The sequence below is a fragment of the Onthophagus taurus genome, chromosome 2 (assembly GCF_036711975.1).
Source record: "Onthophagus taurus isolate NC chromosome 2, IU_Otau_3.0, whole genome shotgun sequence".
NCBI lineage: Eukaryota > Metazoa > Arthropoda > Insecta > Coleoptera > Scarabaeidae > Onthophagus > Onthophagus taurus.
In genome coordinates this window covers 9,348,132-9,367,951 of record NC_091967.1, presented here as the reverse complement: position 1 = coordinate 9,367,951, position 19,820 = coordinate 9,348,132, and the positions used below count along the sequence as shown (strand labels likewise).

The 19,820-nt window shown below is 32.0% G+C and overlaps 1 protein-coding gene across 4 annotated transcripts in view; it reads left to right on the top strand.

Moving 5' to 3' along the window:
* LOC111427293 (TOX high mobility group box family member 4-like) overlaps positions 1-19,820 on the top strand; it is a 103,873-nt gene that overhangs the window by 24,602 nt on the left and 59,451 nt on the right. The gene's annotated exons all lie outside the window — the stretch shown is intronic.

Sequence of the window (19,820 nt, the reverse complement as noted above, 5' to 3'; positions counted from 1 at the left end):
AATCGTTTTCTTGAAAATTTTTACAGAATTCCCCCAATTATCACTTTAAGTATCTACCTTTCATACACGCTTTAAAGTTTAACGAAAATCCTAAACCGAAAAATATCACCTAAAATAAAACTCGTAAAAAACTGCGGCGATAAATGGACTACAGATATTCTCATAAAGAGGTTAAGTTTTTACATCAACATTTTTTTTACCCCAAATATACAGTCCGTTTGATGGCGGAAAACCACAGCGGCAGCGAATGAGAATAAATTATTGTTTGGCGAATAATGATGTTGTAGAAGTCAAGTTCGTGGAATAAAGATATTAATAAAAAGGATGACGAGATTTCGAGTTGTTTTGTCCTCTGCGGAAAATCGTCTTATGGAAAACGAATAATTAAAGACCGGCGAGACGATAGCAACAAACTTTTTCCTTTATATTTCCACCTACTTCTAGGGCCCATATCTTCGTTATATAGAAAGATAGCGAAAAACAAAGATATCCGTCCGAAAAGTAGATGGAAATACAAAGGTAAAGTTTGTTGCCAACTGCAGGCTCTTTTTCAGGAGCGTTTTTTTTACAGACGCCGACAGATAGTGATGGACGAAAACTCGGAATAAGATAGTCCAAGGTCAGCTCTTTCCGAATATGTAAACCATTTATTGAATTTCCATCTGGTAACGGCTGCACAAGGCCGTGAAGTTTGGTAATTTTGAGGTAAATTGAATGCAGCGCGACGTTTCTTATTTTTTCTTGCTCCTATTATCAACATATCGGCGGACTCGGTTTAAGATAGAGAAAAGGCCAAGCTTTCCAACCGTGTGCTTAGTGTTTCGCTATCTTTCTAGATAACAAAGATATGGGCCCTACAAGTAGGTGGAAATATAAAGGAAAAAGTTTGTTGCTGAGCGGTTTGTTGCTATCGTCTCGCCGGTTAATTAAAGGCAAGATAAATAACGATGAAAAATCGGTATTCCACCCACATATCTCAAATATCTCTTCCAAAGACAGCCAAACTTTCAAACAGCTACTATTGTATATTGAAACTGTAAGCTTTTATCTTTGTTGAGATTGATATGACGAATGATTTATAATAACAGAGGTCGTTTTGTGGCCGAGACGCTGCAATGGAAACAATCAAACTTAAAATACAGTTAACCTATGTATATGATCTAACCTGTTTTAAAATCGATTATATATATCTAATCCTTTAAGAATTCAAAATATAATGAGTGTTATTGTTTTTAGAATAAATTTATATACAACAGCCGAAATCACTTGTGAGCAAGGCGCTGCAATTTAGAGCGTTATTTTAGATAATCAGTTAAAATACTAAATGCGTACCCAATCTACAAGAGATAAACAAGATAAGCAAATAGCTCTCGCTGTAGAACATAAGTCAGGTAGAACGTGATACTACAGTGAATTCAAACCTTCTACCGTAATCTCGTCCCAGGAGCGCACCAAGACCGTTTTGAACCCCTCTTCGTGTTTCTGAGATTTTTTGCTTTAAAATGGACTAAATGTAGTAATCCATTGGGTTGAGATCCGACGAATTAGGCGGCTAGCTTCGAAATTTGCTCCTTAGCCATTTTTCTAATCAAACGTTCCGGCTTTAATTTCGTAAGGAATCCTATGAAATCATCAGAATAAACAAATAATCACAATACCAACCTCAATTAACGTCAAAAAAATGTATGGCAACTTTTTGAAGCTTTTTCAGAATTGTTCAAAGTTATAATAACATTTTATTTCATTTCATAATGATTATATTTTCAAATTATGCTTGAAACTTTAGCAATCAAGGCGTCCCCAACACTGCGAACTGCTTTTATGGGGTTTTTATATAAGTTTACGACATCGAAAGCAATAATACGAAAATTAACTATAAAATAATAAGTTTCGAAATGATTTCTGGTAGTTGTCGATGTTTTATCTTACTTTTGATTCAATTCCAAAATGTTGATTTATGAATTTGACTTTTTTTTTGGATCGAATTAAATGTAATAGTATATTAAAAAATAAGTTTCGTAAGACACGCTTGAAACGCACGAATTCAAGTTGAAAAACGAGTGGCGAAGCCACGAGTTTTTTAATGAATGAGTGCTTTAAGTTTTATGAAACGTGTTTTTTATGCTATTTTTTGTAATTCGCGTTTTTATCCTTTTTTTTTCTCAAAAATAAAATAAATTTTGACAATGTAGGGAAATAGGTATGTAGCAGTTGGTAACAACGTAACACTTGAAAATAGAAATTTAAATGACAAATAGAAACTGTCAAAACACAAAACGTATTCACCTGATAAAAATGTTTCATGTACACCTCCTAAAATAAGAGAAATTGCTCAATGTTCAATGTCCTCATCATTGTGGACCTTGTATTCGATGTTAAGAACGTGTTTAAACATCCATAGACAAACACTGTCACATTGACAACTAGAAAAATTAATGACCCAATGTCACCAACTTGAACTGATTCCATAAAATGTTACTAAAATCTCATTACAGCATCGGATGCTGTAAAGAGTGTAATTACAGCACCCGTTTGAGTACTGTAATAGCTTTCATTACCGTCGCGAATTACAAAAATAAATATTTATGATATTCATATTGATTTATGTATGAATTATATCCAGTCCTTAGAAAATTAGAGATGGCTTTAAGCTTGATTGTGGCTATAGTAACAATTCCCAGAATAGCAAATTTATCACTCATAATAAAATTAATTTAAAATCACTATAAATAAAAATGATTAATAGAGGTATTTAAATAAATTATCACTGCAGTACACAACTTAGTTATAAAAATAATAAAAATAAAGTATACAATATCATATGTATACAAAATAACTATTTGCGATAACAATCTTTTTCAACTTATTAACATACTAATCCAGCGCAACGGTATTACACAGAAAATATATTCAAACAACTGCGGACACGAAGGGTAATAAATACATGCCCGCAACTCACCGCACCCTACCTAATAACCCGCCCCCACCAACAATGCCCTTTTACCGCCTTTTTTTTCTTAACAGTAATAAATAACGACATTTTGCCCTATTTATAAACGTAAATTGCGCCGCTAACTCCATTATACAAGTTCAGAACGAACGCCGGACGGCAAACTGTATGCAAACGTAACCATTATGCAGAACAACTCGAATACAATTAATTTCAACTTTAATTATATACGTGAATTATGAACGAATGAACACGCCACCTTGTCTTCTTGTAAAATTAAATCTCATAAAAATAAAAATATCTTATTGTTTGTACTAAAACAACTGTTATCTAACAAATTGAATTGGCCTACTTAAAATTAAATTAACGTTAATATAGACTTTATTATATGTTGTTGTTGTATAGAAAGTTATTTGCAGTTAATTTTATTGTTGAAATCTTTATTGTCTATATTAACTTCATTGAAAATTTATTTCAAACAATGAACAAACAAGTTGTAAACTTGCAAATAAGAGACACTCAAAACTTCGCACGCGCGCAGTGTGTGCTGTGTATAATATTAATAACTTATCCTATCCCTTTGAAGTGTTCGCCTCAGCAATAACCGAGAGAAGATCCCTTTTAGAACGACCACAATAATCAATATACCATTACAACACACTACTTAGGTGAATAAATATTGGATCAGGCGTGCGGAACAAAAGGGCGCGTTTTTGTTTACTTTCGCGGGTTTTTTTTTTCTTTCGTGTTTGTTTTCTTCCCGGTCCCCGTGAAGAATGTTAAATCACCGGAATTTAATAATAAAAGCGAAACAGATGGTCTCATATCGTCAATGGGACGTGATTAATCGTTTTAATTTTAATATATCGCAAGATGGTCATCCCTGATATATTACAAATTAATCCGTTCGATTACGCAATCGATCGTAATTAAAGCCACTATAAAAAAAATGCCACAGTCACGATGTGGTTATTATAAGTCCTATAAGAACGGAAGGAGAGTGAAGAATGACAACAGATGCCATGCAGATTTTTTTTTAACTTTGTTTGGTTGGCATAGTAATTAACGATTCAAAAGAGATAATCGAAATTAACTTTTATATCTTAAAGAGAAATTCAAGATGGCAGATTCATCAAATATGAAAATCTGATGAATTTCGTTGTTTTATAAGTTGTTAATGGTGACCACCCGGGAATCGGAGCATGCTATAAAAAAACTTTTAGAACAAAAGTTGTAACAAATTTTATTCCTAATAATATTGCTCTCTTGCACTTTTGCTCTTAGATGCGTCATTATTGAGAAAAATACAAAAATATGAATATTGGATGAATTTGTTGTCTTTTGAGGTTGGTCATGGTAACATTTGGGAAACGGAGCATTTTACAAAAAAAATTTTGGAACTAAATTTGTAGCAAATTTTATTCTTATCAATGTTGCTTTCTTGCACTTTTGCTCTTAGATGCATCAATATTGAGAAAAATACAAAAATATAAATATTGGATGAATGTGTTGCCTTTTGAGGTTGTTATGGTAACATTTGGGAAACGAAGCATTTTATGAAAAAAATTTTGGAACGAAAGTTGTAGCAAATTTTATTCTTAATAATATTGCTCTCTTGCACTTTTGGTCTTAGATGCGTCAATATTGAAAAAAATATAAAAATATGAATATTGGATATATTTGTTGCCTTTTAAGGTTGTTATGGTAACATTTGGGAAACGGAGCATTTTACGAAAATACTCTTGGAACGAAAGTTGTAGCAAATTTTATTCCTAACAATATTGCTCTCTTGCACTTTTGGTCTTAGATGCGTCAATATTGAAAAAAATATAAAAATATGAATATTGGATGTATTTGTTGCCTTTTGAGGTTGTTATGGTAACATTTGGGAAACGAAGCATTTTATGAAAAAAATTTTGGAACGAAAGTTGTAGCAAATTTTATTCTTAACAATATTGCTCTCTTGCACTTTTGGTCTTAGATGCGTCAATATTGAAAAAAATATAAAAATATGAATATTGGATGTATTTGTTGCCTTTTAAGGTTGTTATGGTAACATTTGGGAAACGGAGCATTTTACGAAAATACTCTTGGAACGAAAGTTGTAGCAAATTTTATTCCTAACAATATTGCTCTCTTGCACTTTTGGTCTTAGATGCGTCAATATTGAGAAAAATACAAAAATTGCATGAATTTGTTACTTTTTCAAGTTGTTAACATTAGGGTTGGCAATGCTGGGTATGTTCAAACTTGCACGCTGCAGAATTGTGTCCTGTGTCCGTTTTTGCACATCCTAACAAAATGCTTCTTCTTTATATAATAATATTAAGTTAGAAATGTGTGATTTATTATCGAAATATAATATTTGGCATACAATATTGGCAGAATATAAAAGTTACCATTAGATATTTGAATGCCCGTTAGTTGAATCCGTTAAACAGCTTTGTAAATATCTAAACGTTGTTTAATTTGGTGTTTCCTGCCATAGTTTCAAACGTTTCTCTAAAACTGTACCAACACTATCCGTTATAGCTCTGCAAGTTCAAAGCAAATAATCGTATAGATCGAGGTTCTTTTGTGTTCCTAGTTATTATTACCGCCAGTTAAATTTTCAAATTATCAAGCGGTATTTTAAACTGTTTCTTTAGTTCTTTAATTCCACCATTTCGATTTACGTACAAAGTTTTCAAAGCAAGACTAATAAAATTTAACACCAATGACACGAAATGTTTTTATTTACGAATTTAGAAAAAGAACTATTTCAAGGATTACATGATAAAAACTTTCCTATTGACCTAACCAATTAAAATAAACGGCCATTGTATGCGATATTTGACACTTTCAATTATGGCCTATTTTTATTCAAATAGAACGAACCACGTGTGAAAGTCCACGAAATTTACATATACGTTTAGAAATTTTCCATTACGATTAAAAATAAAAATTAACTAAAAAAATAAACATAAATTTCTACATAGAATTAAACTTTCTCTGGCGATTCTCCAACATACCAATCAAGTCATTAAGTTTTAATCATAAAATTTTAATAAAAGTAATTGAATTTAGCTTATTAAAAAAAATTTAATTACATTTAAACGATGCGATCCGATACGACGAATAATATTCATTCGATGGGAAACAATTTAATAATTCAGGTATACAAGGGAAGACCCTTGTAGAAGATGGGCATATTATTACCGCCCATTAATCCCAAATATAGAAAACTATTATCGTTTCGACCCTCCACTTAATGACATACGAAGCATTCTTCGTGGATCAAGATTGTCGTTTCCGCTCAGTTAATCCCGGACTTGGCGCGAGAATATTAATTATTTCGGATTTCCAGATTAGAAAGTCAGTCCGTTTGACCCCTTCGGCCTCTTTTATAACGAAGAAAGTCGTGTCCATAAGTTCAATTACAAGAAAACAATAAGATAACTTAAGACGACGAATATTATTATAACTTGAAAATTAATGTAATTCGCATAATCGTGACCGGGATTACATGTGAAATTAGATTTTTATCAAGTATGCATTCCCGACTTTATGGGAAAATAATAATTTAACTGACCGTTGACCCGCGATCGTGTAGACATCTCAAGAATGAAGAGAGAAAAAGGAATATAAACTGGCTTTATTGTATATTTTTTATTTTATTGCTTTTCGTTTTTGTTTTATATAATTATACGATCCTCTTGGTTGTATCATCAATCATTTTCGATAATTCCGATTTACCCCCTTCTAAGTTTAAGAATAATTACTCAAATAAATCCGAACATCAATAACGTCGTTATCGTTTGTTCTTCGGATCGAAGAGATGGACTATTTGTTTTAGTTGAACGAGTACGTTTCTCATCAATCGAAATCGAATAAACACCGCTAAAAAAGGCAAGCAATCAGTCTTACAAGGTCTTATACATCACTCACACCTACATTTCTAATTTAGATCTTCAACTATGATAATAAACACGAATTTGTACGTACTAATAGATCGTTTCGACGATTACAAAAACGGATTTTACTAAATTAAATTAATAACATTGCATTTTAATCACCATTAAATTTTAGATTTGAATCGAATGAATTTCTATATATTCGTTTATTCCAGGCTTTCATATTATTATAAATGCAATAAAATCGAATTACGCGGTTGAAAGGGCGATTAATATAAATTTTAAATTGTTACATTTGCAATACTACCGCAATAATTCCCTATTATGTATAATTTTGTGTGCTTTTATTCAAAGGTGATTTTTAGAATTAAACCAACCCTTTGGGACATCGTGTAAACAATTAAACCTATTTATATGGTTCGTCCCATAAATGTATTAACGAACTCCGTCATTATATTTCACGTGTTTGTTCTAATCCGGACCTCTATAAAATTATAATTTAATGCAGTCCATTATAGTGAAACTAATATTTGCCATTGAATCGATGGCAATTTATCTGCATAATTCCGAGTCCAGTTTAACATGATCAAAGGCCTCGAATTTAATTTTAAATGCCTTTTAACAATATTTCGTGGGATGGGAAATTAATTGAAATTGTGAAACTAATTTTTGAACATACATATACGTATACGTATTAGCAAACAACTCACTTTATTTCATTTTGAAATTTAAATAAAGGTTTCCAAAAATTAATTATTAATTTTTCTTTGTTTGTTCTACCTAATTTAAACTAAAATATAAATTTAAGTATATATAAAAAGGAATATATAACCTGAGAATAATTTATACGTGGAACTATTAAAATTCACTTCAAAAGTCACTTTACACCAAAACTGTATAAACTTAAATTTTGCAGACTCTGTGTACTGTAGAATCAAAGTTAGCCTTTGCACACTCTGAGCCTTGGTATCTTCAACAACATGCTTCCATTCGTCTCGATTTTGGGCAAATTTTCTCTCTTGGTTATTCTCCACAAGTGTCTTCAGCTTCTAGGCTTTAATCTACATTGATAGTTCTGATACTTCCTGCAGTTCCCTTATCTTGTAGTCCATTAATTGTCTTCATCCTCCCAGATTTATATCAAATTCTGACCCATATATCATTCGTATCCTTAAAATCAAAATTACAGCCTTTCTTTACAGCTTCTTGTTAAAAGTTTGGACCGTTGTAGTTTGCCCAGCGCAAATACTGATATTGTTACTTTGAGTTGTAATGGAGCCTAGATATCTAACTCATTCACCATTCCAAGGTTGTTACCTCAATATGCCTACTTGTCACTAGCAAGCCTGGTCACATGCCCAGTAACCAGTCATTTCATCTTAGCCACTTCTTCAGTTATATCAGTAACCTTTGTTTCTCTCCTGATGTTTTCATTTCTTATTTTATCGCGTAGTAGCATCGTTCCTAAGCTCTTTGAGTTGTTAAGAGCTTGTTTGTACATGCTTTTGTTACACTTCTATATACTTTTCGCTTCAGATTTATAGAGAAATTACTTTTATTGACATTGTTGCTGTTTACAAAGGGTTGCAAGAGTTGTATCTCCTTTAATTGCAATTATTAGAGTATTTTTGTAGCATTTCCTTAATGTTCAGAAGACTTCAAATTATCACAACTTCTATTGATACTGCTCTGAACACTATGGAATATAAAATGTTTCTTTATGGTTTATGACGAATTATCAATAAAAGTTGCAATGAATATTTTATGTACGAACTTTTGCTTTATTCCAGTAACTAATTAGGATTAATAAAATTGACGAGCCTCTTTTTATAAGATTTGGAACAATTGTAATTAGATAACAGGTAGTTTCAACTCCATATAGGAGTAAAATAAATAACTTGATCAAGTTGAAGTTAGACACATCACCATCTACTACTGCATTATCGAAGTTCCTCAAATGTCGACCAACAAGTACCCCATATAAGATCAGTACTCTAGACACGTCGTCAATTGACGAGGCGCGCGCTCTGTTTGGCATATAAAATCGTCAATTTGCCTTCCCCTATAGATAGGTGATGTAGATAAATAACCACGTTCGAAATAAATTAAACGCTTTTTTACCTGACTTTAACTAGTTTACCCTCGATGAATCAACGCACGGCGTTTCTTTTCTAAATACACCTCGCGAAGTCCTGGACCTTTGTTTCCTACAACTCGTTTTTTAAGTCCGCGTGACGTGTTCGTGTGAGCGTTTCTTTGTGCCGGTGGATGTGAGAGAGTAATAAAGTTTTACTCTTATTGGTTCTGTTGTGGCTACGTTTGAATGTATACACTTTTTTTGTTAAACGTCTGAAAGGTCCATGACCCCCAGAGAACGCGCAGGCCCCCCCCGAACCGAACATTGTACTACACAACCACCTATGACCTCGGCATTCCTCTACCTGTTCTTCTACATCTCACCAGACAACTCGACCGTTTCGTTGATGGCTTGATTGAAATTACATTTAATGATTGATCTACGAATAGGCGGACGTGTGTTTTAGAGTTCGTTGTTTGATCAGCTGCTTGCTTCTTATGAAAGTAACATTTTATCACGTAGAATGGTAGGGCAAATTCGCAAACTCTATACCTAAACCTTTCTAAATATTGACGTGCGCAGTTTAAATTAGCAGGTTTCGAACGAACCAGAATGGTTAATCGACTATGACATTATTAAAATGAGCTCGAGCACGCGTCATAACCGAAATGGTATGGGTAATTTGCTATTTGTGTTAGAATGTGCATTATTACTGGCGGCTATGGCACTAACTTAATTTCCTGTATATGTGAATTTAGGCTTGGGTTTCTGTGATGACATTTCAATATTCAGCACATAACTAAGTAAATATATGATATTAATATGAAACGCTTTGATTAAATTTGATTTAGAACTTTAATTATTTGTTATACTATTACTATATATTATATTAGTTACGAAGTTAATGATTTATAGTGGTTAATAAATCAAGAAACGCTAAAAGTTATTTAAATTGAATGAAAAATTATAATTATTTTAAAATGGAAAAAGACCTAGTAATAAGATTTTTAATGGATCCTGTCATTTACAACAAACGAAGTTGGTCGTTTATCAAGGCAATTCATTTTCTGACATACTAAATAATTAGTGGTAATAATTCAAGCGGCGTTCATAACATGAAGAATGGCTTATATTCGAATATACGGTTGTTTACGTGAACGTTAAAATTAGTGGTTTCGTAATAACAAAGAAACGACCTCGGCGTTAGAAATTAATATCTTTTTTTTCTAGAATAATAAACAATAATAAATTCGAATTCGCGCTACGTAACAAAAAAAATATGTGAAAAATACGATAAATTCGTTCGCATCGAGTTGAATCATCGCGTGTATTTTTGTACACGTGAGTAATTGAAACATCTGTCCGAAATGATGTACGACGTGCGCATCCTTAAGTGGAGAACATCTATTTGCAAGTAAATTCGATTTCATTAAAAATAAAAAAATTACATAATAATTTTGTACTTATTTTTTGGTCTTTTCCCACATAACATCTTTCGTAAATTGGTGTTGTGTATGTACACGCGAAAAGAACGTTCTTAGGTTGTAATCGGGCTCGTTCGATCAGACCTCCATTTGAATAATTTACATACCCAATTAATTTCACGTAATAGTCAAGTGTTACTGAAGGAAAAGTCATTCATCACATCTAGACTGAATCATTAGCAGAGGTCATCAATCAAATAATTTTAATACATCCTATTATTACTACCGGATTAAGTCCCGCAGCTATTGTTTTTTTTCCTCTTGACCTGAAAAACGGAAGCATACCAAATGGAGCAACGGACCATGAAATGAAAAGATATACTTACTTCACGGTACAGTTACAATGCAAGAATTATAAATATGCAATTTGCTACAAGTACAATGTAAATTTTTTTAATGTGTTATAAGTAACTTATCTTATTTCGCATTTTTACACCTTTTGTTGGTTCATAATCTAAAAATCTAAACAATGGGAAAATTAAATACATAGTTAAATTTAAAAGTCGATCTATGACCTTGGTTCTTTAGGAATCCGGTCAAACGAGAATATCAAACAAGATGGAAAGACGAAGAAGAAGAAGTTGTGAGAGGAGTGGTGGGATTCTAACAGCACGAAGAGAAGACTCATCTTAAAAACTATACTATTACTGCACGATTCTGTCTGGTCCCGACGTATGTGTGTGTACTAAGAAAACTTTTCATGGCAGCTGTTTGACTTACGCATTAATCAGAACACAGAGATTTCTTTTCTCTGTTTTTTTTAAGGTTTAGTGGGGAGTTGTTGGGACATGAGTTCCATAATAAATTGAAATCTCTCCATTGAAAACAGGTTGGAAAGTAAAGCTATTTATCCTTGTAATTAGTGTAGGTTTGTAAATAGTGAAATCCGGATTTTAATTAAATGATAAGGATTAATTTAAGTAGTTTACCTAGATATATTTTTTTCCAGCAACATTAACTATTTTAAATTAATAAATACTTCCATTAAATTATTAATGTACTTAATAAAAGTTAATCAACCGAAAAATTGCTAATTATGCAACAAAATACCACTTTAATCCTAAAAGAAGGATTTAGAATGAATCGGCAAATCATAAGCTTCAATTAATTTAGTTATTCCAATTATATTGGTGATTTCATTTTGTTCTAAGATGTTTAATTAGGAATCTTCTTAGTCACACTACAAAGTTCATGAACTTCATCAACTGTGGTTAAAATTTAGTTAAATATTTTTCCTCATTTTTTATCTCAATGTTTGGTGCTTTCTTTCTGTTTGGTTCAGAGGTAAGAGTAAAATTACCTCTTAAAATTAATCCAAATGACTGAAACGGCTGACCCTAGAATACGTCATCCGATCAACCTAATTTTCAAGTACTTTTTTAATTGTTTGTGAAATTGTAACATCGAAAATGTTATCAAAACTTCATATATTGTTTTCTCTAAAGCTAAAAGTTATTTTTCAAAACGGGTTGGTTCATTGGAAAGAGGACACTTTTATTAACATCTTGGGAAATTTTCATACTCATATTCCAAGAAATCGATTTTATATGAATTTTTAAAACTTAATCGGCGAAAATTATAAAATTTGAAAAAATTTTCGATCATTTCAAAAATTTATTTCTCAAAAACTGAAAGTGATTTTTCAAAACAACTTTTTGCATTAAAAAGAGGATGTTTTAATTAATAATTGGTGATATTTCCACAAGGATCCTTCAAGAAATTAATTTTATAGCGAATTTTGAAAATTATCGATTAAAATTGCAACATCGAAAATTTTATCAAATATTGTTTTCTCAAAAACTAAAAGTTATTTTTCAAAACGTGTTGTTCATTGGAAAGAGGACACTTTTATTAACATTTTGGGAAATTTTCATACTCATATTCCAAGAAATCGATTTTATAGGAATTTTTAAAACTTAATCGTCGAAAATTATAAAATTTGAAAAAATTTTCGATCATTTCAAAAATTTATTTCTCAAAAACTGAAAGTGATTTTTCAAAATAGCTTTTTGCATTAAAAAGAGGATGCTTTAATTAATAATTGGTGATATTTCCACAAGGATCCTTCAAGAAATTAATTTTATAGCGAATTTTGAAAATTATCGATTAAAATTGCAACATCGAAAATTTTATCAAATATTGTTTTCTCAAAAACTAAAAGTTATTTTTCAAAACGTGTTGGTTCATTGGAAAGAGGACACTTTTATTAACATTTTGGGAAATTTTCATACTCATATTCCAAGAAATCGATTTTATAGGAATTTTTAAAACTTAATCGGCGAAAATTATAAAATTTGAAAAAATTTTCGATCATTTCAAAAATTTATTTCTCAAAAACTGAAAGTGATTTTTCAAAACAGCTTTTTGTATTAAAAAGAGGATGCTTTAATTAATAATTGGTGATATTTCCACAAGGATTTTTCAAGAAATTAATTTTATAGCGAATTTTGAAAATTATCGATTAAAATTGCAACATCGAAAATTTTATCAAATATTGTTTTCTCAAAAACTAAAAGTTATTTTTCAAAACGTCTTGATTCATTGGAAAGAGGACACTTTTATTAACATTTTGGGAAATTTTCATACTCATATTCTACGAAATGGATTTTATAGAAATTTTTAAAATTTAATCGGAAATTGTTGATTACTTCAAAAATTTATTTCTCAAAAACTGAAAGTGATTTTTCAAAATCAATGTGCTTTTAGCAGCCTCTTACAAGGTTGGAAGCAGTTATACTAATTTTCTACTATTTTGATTATTATTAATTTAAAAATTCCACGAAAAGTGTCGTGCGAAGAAGCACGCAATACTTTTTCACACTTAAAAAACTTCAGAATCTTGTATAAGTTGTAAAAAAAAATAAAGTAGTGGAAAGATTATATCTACCATTAACTTTTCCGGCAATGTTTTTATAATTGAGAATAAACACTACTTTTAATTCTTCTTGGTTTTAGGAAAGAGTATGTATCTAAATTTAAGGATGGCGTGGACAACTTTTATTTGGATTAGAAAACACTAAAGTATTATAGTGAAAAAGGAGAGGCAATGATGGAGGGTGAGAAAGCAATATAGTGAAAGATACAATCCCACCATGACTGACTAAAGAAAAAAAGCTAAAATTGCTCAATGGGGATAATATGTAAGTTGTGTTATGAAGGCATGTCCTGAGTGAGAGAAGATCTATGACCATTTTTGGACTTTAGCGCAAAGAATGAAATGGACTTTGCAAAAAGCTTGCCAGAAATCAATGTTACATCGCCTAAGAAATATTAATTTTTTTATATCTGTAACATTAACATTTTTCTAATTGAAACTATCTATTTACAATTAATTTTTTTTGAGATCATAAAAGAATTTAATTTGGTAATACTTTGAATTTTTAGAGATGAATCACTATGTTTAGCTATGAGATACAACATCAGATAAACGAATATCCCCACAAATTACAAATTTATTATTATGGTGGTAATCAATAATCGAAGTAATTTCCTCTACAAAACTCTGCAGCGATATCGTATCGTAAGGGGGAGTATACATACACACATACAGCACACATGAAGCCGCTAATGCCTCGAAACCCGGTCAAACCCGTTAAATCATGTGTGATGTAATGTAGCAGGTAAAACGGTGCAAACAACGGTCAAAACGCCACCCCCATGTTGTCGGAAAGATTATGGGGGTCTATGTGATATACGAGGTGTGTAAATCAAGAGATTAGACTCTTTTTTTTATAGAATAATATATGAAACTAAACATTGTCTCCGTCAATATTCAATCTTCGTAGCAGTGCTGAAACTTCATTATTTCAAATTTTTAATTATGACACATCCATTTTATGACCTTCACAACTACAGTGTCTACATTAACGATTAAAAAATAAAAATAATGTTGTAAAAATACTTTAAATTGCTTTTAAAAGTGACATATTGCATGCACATTTATCAACAACAATAAAAAGAAAATGTTAAGAATGCAAAAACCACTTAATGCCCGTTGTTCTCTTCATCAATCATTCGTTTATCATCAAGGATCTTGTCGCCAGTATTAAATTACGAATAAGCAAAAGCGATGAGTAGATATTTTAATTTATGGTCAAATGCGGGTAAAACAGCGCGTATGATAAAATAAATAACCTCCAATGGCACAGGAATTATAAAATCTCGCATGTGCAGCATACATTACTGTCAGAGCGGGTATCAAAATAAACGAAAGGAAAAAAAATTAAGTACAAAAATAAAAGTAAAGATATTTGCAAAAGTAACATACATTGTAAATTGTGAGTGCGCCGAATCCATTAAATCTCGAGTTCTCAGATAAAATACCCGTGGCGTTGTCCGAAGAAGTTCTAGAATTCGCAGGTACATGTTGTGAAGATTTTCTGTGTGCGTTCATCTGTGTGTGTGTGTGTTAGTTGGATGTTTGTAATTTATAGAACGAGTTGGAGTCTTCGGGTCTTCGCCCATTATTATGCAGCTCCCTGATCTGATGAGAAACAAAAGACCGTTCACAATGGCAACTTGTTCTTCGCGACGAACCGTAATGTATGTGCCCATTGAAACGTCTTTTTAAATATCCTCCTTTTTTTCTCCTTTTTTTTCGTATTTTTTTCTTATTACGATCCTCTTTGAGTCATAACTACTAGGGGGGCGGTGTCACATTGCCAGGATTTTATCCTGATTATAAAAACCACCTTCATTAATTGCCGAAAAAAAATTCTTGATCTAGTAATTACTATATACATATATTTCGTGCTGGGTAATTACGATGGCAAGCTTGATAACGATCTTTTAAAAACTTCTTTTCATGGGAAAGCCGAGTTAGTTTTTTTAGATCCTGCAATTACATCCGAGCGCTCTTTTTCTTTCTAAGAGGCTCAGGAGTTATTGTGTTTCGTTTTTATTGTTGAACCGAGTACCCTATTGTGAGAATATTACAATGTGTCGAGAAACATTTTTCAACATCCGGCCTCTCGTGTAATAACAATAATAACGTTACCCGTGGTATTTATTGGAATTAATTAATTTTCTATCAAATTACGTTACAAATAAATAATTAATTACCAGCTTTACTGCATCGCTTTATACATATTCCATTATTTATTACAATTTCGGTGCTGCTGCATCGTTCCCAATACACATTATAACAATGCATTCAATTCGATATGTGTATGTCACGTTCATTAATTTTAGTTGTGCTGTTAATTAATCTCCGGTTTTCATTAAATTAAATGTTATTATTCTTCTAGATGATGTTATTACTAAAATCATCAATCACGTTAATTGACTCTTTGTAGTACCTTACAATTTTTAATCAATTTTCAATATAGTGTTAATATTCCAGTGGAAAATGAATTGTTTAAAAATAGTTAACTTAAAAACGCCTATATCACAATGAATCTTGTTTATCACACTATTAAGCGTTTTAATTAACAGCAATTAGAAGTCAAGGACGCGTTCGTTTTACATTCCATAAGAACAAAACCCACGGTAGTATGGAATTCAAGATGATAAATAATTAAAAAGAATTAGTTGTGCGATATTTTTAAACCGAGTATGCGTTCGATTGCAATTACGTGAGAACCTCCACAATTGCATTAATTCCAGTTAATTGCATATTTATTTCAAGCGCATAATACGTTCTCAGCAAATCTCTTTTCTTTTTGCTTATTTTATTGCACAATTATCAACAATCGGTCATAAATTCAATTTGAGGGGGGAACTGCGCGGGAATATCGCCTTTTGTACGAAAGCGTTTTCTCTTCGAGTTATAATAAATGGACACTTCAAGGCGATATAAACGTATTAATTTTAATCAACGTCCATTCACCTGTGTAGATATTTTCTATGGGTTAACACAGGAAATGATGGTTTCTATCCACCTGCGTCGAAATTAACTTTAACTTATTTAATGAGGAGTTCATTAATATAAAAAAAGTTGAAATTATCTTAATTTGATTTAAAGAAAAAAATTGTAATGTAATGTATACTTCTGCTACTTTAAAATTAATGCCTAAAAAGTAGTACCGGTTTGAACCTAGAAAAAGGACAGAAAGGTGCAACCATAAATATTTTCACAAACAGTTGGGTTGCCCTAAAGGCAATTTAGGTCTACACGTGTGATTCTGCACTGATCAGAGAAGCGATGATGTTACTCTGCGGTGGGTTCTAGGACACAAAGACATTGATGGCAATGAAAACGTCCTTTATTGGACCCCAACATTAATAGTTTGGGAGGCCTTACGCTGGAAAGAACTTCCAGGTTACAGACAAGCGAAGAGTATGATAACTTCGTCGCAAAACAAAACCAAAGAGGTTTTATGCCTCAGCAAAGGAGATCAGGCTTCCTGACCGGCCATGCGCCCCTTAAATACCATCTCTTCCACATTGGACAAGCTGAGAATCAAACTTGTCTAATTTGTAACGACGAGTCAGAGACTTCTGAACATATACTGTGTGAATGCATCGCCTAAGACACAAAATTTTCGAAATAAAGGAATCTAATAAAGAGCTTGGAGCAATACTAAGGTTCATCAAGGATCTAAATTTGTCCTAAACTTTTGGAGGGCTTCAGTTACAATCTGTAAGTTCTCTCAGCCCGGCAGCAATAATAATAATAAGTAGTACCAGAGTATTGTAAAATTTTAGAAAGAATTTATTAAATGTTGTGCGAAACATCTAATTTCTTAATATAAAAAAACTTTAAGAAAAAGAAATTTAATTTGGTTTGAAAAAACGAAATTCTCGAGATAATTTTAATTTATTTAATCTTAATTGACGTTTAAACAGAATAAATTAAAAATGTCGTTCCTTTTTTAATTAATTTGATAATTATGAAAACATCCAATCATTACTTTAAGTGTAATCGTTGATTTTCGATAAGGAGCTTTTTACCAGTTACTTCACGATTCAGCACCAACTGGGAAATACAAATTATTGAGTAATAGTACACAGAAAGTTCGTCGAATAATTTTTCTTCTTTGCTTTTCCAACTTCCTTAACTTATTTTATCAAATTAACAAACATTTAGTACGATTCTTGTCTCAAATTTACGAAATGACTTGACCATAAACGGAATGTTAGCGCAACTTTAACGTTATGAATAGGACATGACACTGAATACGTATTTATTCACTTATCAGAAACTTAAATTTTGATTTTTGGACCATTGTTTGTGCATTTCCACGGGGAAATCGTAGCTCATGGCTTATACAAACAGAAACACCATTGTCAAGGTAAAGGCATGGATCTAGAAAGAAAATCGAAGCTCATTGAGATGGTTAACAATTATTGTAATTTCGACATTCTAGAAACACAGGAAGTTGTTATGATGATAGATTGGTTATGGAATATGATTTCTTCGTCTAATGCGAATAATTTTTTCCAATTAGATTATTATGCCATACCAAAAGCCCTTATCATATCGTTGCATATGTTGTAAATCAGCTTTCATACTTACATTACATCACGGATTGAGTTGGTTTTTTGTATTTCTCTTGCGTCTGTTTCTATCTACTTTCTCCTTGGCCAAAATATGTTAAAAGCTAGAAGAAAACCATGCCACAAAAAATAAGAGTCAATTTTACTTCCGTTAGAATTTAGTGTATTAGAAAAACCAAACGCCAAAGTTTACAAAATTCGAACGGCATAAACGACATTTGCTTCATTTGCCAGGAAACAAAAAAAAATTCGTCGCGTTATTCAAATAGGCACTTTAAACCAATATTGTAGCGATTGAAATTTGTCTGTGGTTATGCCGCTTTAACTGTTGAATGCAGATTTAAAAACTCAATTCAACGGTTTTTTGGCTTGCATTGCCGATATATACAGCAGAAACAGCTTCAACTCCATTATTTTTTCAAAATAAATTGACAAAAAGCATAACACACTTTACCAATTAATGAGGTTCAAGTTTTTTTTCGGTAATTTTGTAAACTAGTACTGTAAACTACATCAACATTTCCAGGATTATTGAGGTTGGATTTTCTCTTAAACAAATCTAAACTTTAATTTTTCGAAGACGCATTTCTAATGTTGCAAACATTTTTTCATTCAAGGTTCGAGTATGTGAAAAGAATAAAAAAGCCACATGTTTCTTAGAATCCTTTATTACGTTAGCGAGTTAACAATACGAAGAAAACTTAATAACGCGTCTTTAAAAAGAGAAGAATCCAAGAAACAAGTTTCAACAAAGATTAATTACGAAATTAGTTAAGGTTTTTGTATGTGTTCCGTGAAGCAAACGTGATTTAATTACGAGCCTTAAATGAGTAAAAGAGACGAGACAAGTATGAAAGTATCGTCTCCGAGTTCCAATTAATGCGATTAGGGCCGAAAACACTTGGGCGAAGTTAAAAACTTCCATAACTACTCTCAATGTTAAATACGAAATCCCCTAATTGTATTACCGAAGAAGTTTGTTATTACGTTGAGTGGAGGGGACCATCTGAAGAGGTTTCTAACCCGGTGTTGAAAGAGAGGGGTCGAAAAGTGAGGGGGGTGCTATGAGTGCATAAGTGCTCCGACAATATCTTTAATCAGTGTAGGAATTCAACGAAGTTGGACGTCATTCCGCGGACATAAAAGCTCTGAACTCAGCACGGAATTACATTCAATTGTGAGTTCCCATTGTTCACGGAAATTACGTTTGTTTCGAAATAATTTCGTCTTTTTGCTTCGACAAAAGTTTTAAAAGTTAAATTAGACAATGTAAACCAAACGAAATTTTACGACTTTCGCGTACATTATAAAAGTAGTTACGGCCAAAGTTTCATCCCCCTTTTTAGAAAACTCGTTTTAGAATGGCGATAAAACCGCCCCCAAAATATAAAAATACGCGACTCACCTTATAGAAAAATTGCGCGCCATCCCCCAAAAACTCCTCGTGTGCTCGAAATAAATGCGAAATAAAAAGGGGACGTAAAAGACGAATTTACATAACACAGAAAACTCGTTTCTTGCGTTACGTACCGGCCAACTCGCTCGTAATACAACACTGTTTTGAATTACACTGGGCATTACATAAATTTTCCACGGGTTCGCTTACATGCAACGTTCCCAATAATAAACGATGCTAAATTTGTAATAGTGGACGTAAAACGTTTTTATTACCTGTTGAAAATATAATCCCATAGTAGACGACTTATAATCTTTGTCATCTTCTTTTTCTTGTTTTTCTTTATATTATGAATATATTACATGATTCAATCAGGCAAATATTTTCAAATACTTCAAGTAATGCAGCGAATGTTTTTAGCCGATTTTAGCCACAAATTATTACACTGGTCGAGTTTAGTAACAAAGAGTAAACAAGCTCAATATAAAATCACCGTTAAATTAACACCAGAGTTACCGCGTTTTTTTAGTTCGAAAAAGCTCATGATAGCATTAAGATGACAGCTTGATGATGAAATCGGCCT